General features: G+C 39.6%; 1 long non-coding RNA gene across 2 annotated transcripts; it reads left to right on the top strand.

Annotated features, from left to right (window-relative positions):
* The first annotated feature begins 1,194 nt into the window (after positions 1–1,194).
* Positions 1,195–3,991, top strand: LOC122171539. 2 transcript variants are annotated; one of them, XR_006172017.1, is made up of 3 exons: positions 1,195–1,230; positions 1,976–2,085; positions 3,647–3,991. It is a non-coding gene; the product is annotated as an uncharacterized LOC122171539 (long non-coding RNA). The 2 variants fall into 2 exon arrangements; XR_006172016.1 differs by having other exon boundaries at positions 3,584–3,991.
* The last annotated feature ends 581 nt before the right edge of the window (positions 3,992–4,572 follow it).

Below are 4,572 nucleotides of genomic sequence, written 5' to 3'. Positions count from 1 at the left end.
ATACTATATTATAGTATGTTATCTTGCATTCCAATATCTTTTTTTAGTTTTAAAAATATTTGTTTCTCCTCAGATCATTGCTGCTATTTCATTTTAGGCCCATCTCTCTACCCTTCTCCCCTTTTCCCTTTCCCAGAGTGTGGGTCCATGGGTTCCCTCCCCCCACTAGCCACATAACCGGGCCAAAGCAGCTCGAAAAACAGTGACAGTATTGTACTGTAGTTTAGAACATAAATCATGGTACAAGTAAGGTAGTGTCCTTCCTTCCATTCCTTCATCACTCCACCACTCATTTTCGTTCCTTCTGTTTAATTATTTAATGACATTTAAATTAATAGGTTATAATGGAGAGGGTCATTTATTTAAATGACAAACTATTACTTATTCACTTATTATATGTTATATTCTAAACCGTTTTCTTTATATTTCTACTTCTAGGGCAAAAGAAAGAAAATATTTGGCAAAGATTAAACTGTTTGAAAGACCATAGTCATCTTTTTTATCAAAAGCTAATAGACAATTGTATTATTGGTCCTTTTTATTTTATATTTGGAAGTTATTCAGTAAATCAACAAACAATATGAAAACTGTGAAACACGGAAATGCATCACTGTCTTCTGAATATTAATTCACAATTTCTTCAGACTGTATTGCTTTCTAACTGCAGCAATTGAGGGTAACGTTAGAACGCAGCTCAAAATGGAAAAAAAAAAAAAAAAAAAAAAAAAAAAAGCATATGCAGTTAATTTGGGATTTCCTAAGACAATAAACATAAAATGTTTTTCTCAACCATGAAATCATACAAATGTGCAGATGCTATTTCTGGAGTACTGCATAGCTGATACATTGTGATACCTAACTGGCTTCAAAGAAGGTTTGTACTGAAAATGCTACCTACACTACAGCTTCCTGTCAGACATACCAACGTGATCAGATGACTTGCATATGCATTGTATCTACTGAAACCTTTAGGCTAAAATCTTCAGCAAAAGAAACATCAAAAGATGTATGGGAACTGCTGAGTCACAGCCTGAATCTCTGATTGATCACCTGAAGCAAGCAATGAGTCAGCCAGAGGAGCACAGGTGAAGGCAATTTACCTGTGCTGCCGGAAGGGGTAGAGCCAGGCTCCACCTCTCCTAGACCTATTGAAGAGCTGGCTACCAGTGGGGAAGGATCTTTTCTGGAGATTGCCTCTGCTGGTGTTTTGTGAGTTAGCCCAGGATAGGGGTAAGCCTTCTATTTATTCTCTTTTGTTGTAATAGTCTGCTTTGCCTAACTCTCTTGTTTATTTTGTGATTATAACATCCTAATATTCTTTGATTATACAAAAGAAAATTCCCTAGTGTAAGAGCAGTATACAGCTCTTTTGCATTCCTTATTTTCAGTCACTCACCGTAGAAGAATGAAGGAGCAGGTCAAGACTATGCTGGCTATGTATACAACTATTTAACATTAATTTAACATTAATTTGTCATTTTCTTTTCTTCCAAGCAAAGACAATGTTAGTAGAATTACATATGTCTATAGTTTTGTTTTGCTTTGTTTTGTTTTGCTTTTGTTTTTTTGAGTTTGTTAGCATTTTGTTAGTTGTAGTCAGTTTTTCAATGGGTTCCTCTCTATGTTGCTCATTGTATTCAGATTTTGTGTATTTTTATTTCCACTTTCTCCCCTTCCCTGTTTTTACTTAACATCTTGATGGCATAGTGATTCTGATGTTTGTCTTGACATTTCTATGACTCCACCATTCATTTTGTTTGTAGAAGGATAGGATTAGGAATAATAACTATTAAAGTAAATTTGTAGGTAGTGAAAATGTGAGATTTGGTGCCTTAAGTCAAAATTCAGACATGCAGCTGAGGTAAATACACTGTTTCACAAATCGAGTACCATCACTACCATCTAGTTGTCAATGCAATACTGTCTTTCTGATGACCCCCAGAATTTTCTGCTCTGTCTACTGTTTTTCTTTCAGGAAAACTATTCAAGCAACACACTCATCTTACCTAAACCGAATACAAACAAAAACAAAAATGTGGGTTTCTACTGCTGTAGATAATGTGGAGAAACAACATCTACTGTTCGGTAAGTAGCTTTTTGTTCTAGAAGATCCTACAGTTAACATCTTTGTAGGTGACATGGGACTGAGTGCATCCTCAGCAATTTTGCAGATGACATCAAATTGAGTGGTGCAGTTGACACGCTAGGGGTAAGGGATATTATCCTGAGGCAACTGAAAAGGCTTGAGAGGTGGTCCTATGACAACCTCATGAACTTCAGCAAGGCCAAGTTCAAGATCCTGCATCTGGGTCAGGGCAGTCTCAAGCACAGGTACAGGTTGATTGGAGAATGGCTTAGAGTAGCCCTGAGGAAAAGGATTTGAAAGTGTTAATTGATGAAAGATTCAACATGAGCTGGCAAGGTACACTTGCAGCCCGGGCAGCCAGCCATACCCTGGATTGCATCAAGATAAGAGTCACACGCATAAGCAATTCTGCCCTTCTATTCCCTTCTCACGAGACCTCCCTGGAGTTCTGGAATCCCCAACACAAGGACATGGAGCTGTTGGACCAGAGGAGGGACTATTTATAAGGGCATGTACTGACAGGATGAGGGAAAATGGCTTTAAACTGGAAGAGGGTAGACTGAGACTAAATATTAGCAAGACCAGATTTCTAAGAACAGGGTTTAGAAAAATGTGAGTTAATAATAATCCAATATGTACTTATGCTTCAAATTAGTATTTAAAATTTTGTCGTTTCATTTAGGTCAAGAGGAAGAAAGTTATTTCCAAAAATAACAAATACATCTTATCTTTATAAGGAGATTCTGTAGAGTTTTTTTTTGTTTTTTTTTTTACTGAGTTTCCCTTTGTACTTAACTCTGCTGAGACTACACCTCAAGTACTGTGTTCAGTTTTGGGCCCCTTGCTATAGGAAAGACACTGAGGCCCTGGAGCATGTCCAGGAAAAAGCTGTGAAGCTGACAAGGAGTCTGAAGCACAAGTCTTATGAGGAGCATCTGTAGGAACTGGGATTGTTTAGACTGGAGAAGAGGAGGCTCAGGGAAGACCTGATTGCTCACTACAGCTACAGGAAAGAAGGTTGTAGCGAGATGGGGGTTGGCCTCTTCTGCATAACTAGTGACAGGACTAGAGGGAATGGCCTCAAACTGTACAAGAGAAAATGAAGTGGGATGATGGCAAAGTTTCTTTGAAAGAGTGGTTAGGAATTGCAACAGGTTGTCCAGGGAGGTGTAAGATATTACTCTGTAAGAGATTATTCTGTTAACGACTGTGTCTCAAAGCTTGCTGGGGACACAGATGGACTTATTCAAGTCCCGAGCAAGGATTGTGAAATCCTCTGTCTGAAGGACACAGATGAACAAGTCCAGGCAAGTCCTGGGCAAAGGTTGTGAGATCTTTTGTCTGGGGGATGCAGATGGGCAAGGCCAGGGGCAACAAGAGCGAGATGAGCTGCAGCTAAATAGCTGTGAAGTGCTCCTTTGTGTGGACTTATCTCAGGATGATGACCATCTCAGGGTGTACTCAACGACTCTTGCTCAAGGCCGATCCTTGTCACAGGCAGGAGAACAAGGAGGATAAAAGAGGAAAAGAAAATCATGAGGATAGGTTTTCTGACAACAGATTCCTCATGAAGAAGAAGAGGGATTCCTGAAGATTGAGGTGATTCCTGCATACTGTTGAACTCTCCTGAGCCTGCTGCCTGACCGCTGTTGCTGCTTCAAGGATTGGCTCCTCGACTTCCTCGTCTACCTGCCTGCTGCCCAGGGCCGGCCACGCTGCTGCTCCCCGTCTTCTGCTGCGTTCTGCCCGGGACCTTCAAACACCGTGCAACGGGACCGCTGCTGGATCCTGCTGGTGACTATCCCCGCTTTACGCAACTCCTGCTCCTTTTCCATCTTTTCTATCGCCCTCCTTCCCTTCCCCGTCTCCCTGATTAGGTTTGGTAATAAACTGGATGCAACAACACATGAACCATTGTTTCTTAATCTCACACCGGGTATACAGATATTAAAAGAACCTCATCTCCCTCCTATAAATTGGAGCGAGACAGGAGGTTGTTGAGTCACTGCCCCCAGAGGTGTTAAAGAAATGTTTAGGTGTACTTTGGAAAATGGTTTAGTGTCGAAATACTGGTGGTAGGTGAATAGTTGGACTGGATAATCTTGAAGGAGATTTAAATAAAAGTAATAAGATAATCAACACTAGATGCTCTGGATTTCATCCCAGCTATTGATGTATAGTGATGATCACAATAAAGAATATATACTGTATAGAAAGTAATGCATCTTTGATCAAATGCTACAGAGAGGAAGAACTTGAGATTTTGTAGAATATGAAGAGCTGAAGTCCTAAAAAGATATCAGGAGTAGATGGCTTAAAGAATGAGGAGGAAAAGGAAACATATCAGAGTTAGACTGATGTTGCATGAAGTGAGGTTATCCATAAAGACAAATCTAGAATACTTCCAGTGAGTGAGACTCTTGCTTCTTTTAGGCATTCTGCTTTGCTTTTTTTTTTTTTTTTTTTTTTTTTTTTTTTTTTTTTTT

This window comes from Centrocercus urophasianus, unplaced genomic scaffold, assembly GCF_019232065.1.
Source record: "Centrocercus urophasianus isolate 14NV4802_14NV808 unplaced genomic scaffold, USGS_Curo_1.0 seq_9, whole genome shotgun sequence".
Classification (NCBI taxonomy): Eukaryota; Metazoa; Chordata; class Aves; order Galliformes; family Phasianidae; genus Centrocercus; species Centrocercus urophasianus.
Note: the sequence above shows the minus strand (reverse complement) of the source record. Positions and strands in the feature narration are given on the sequence as shown.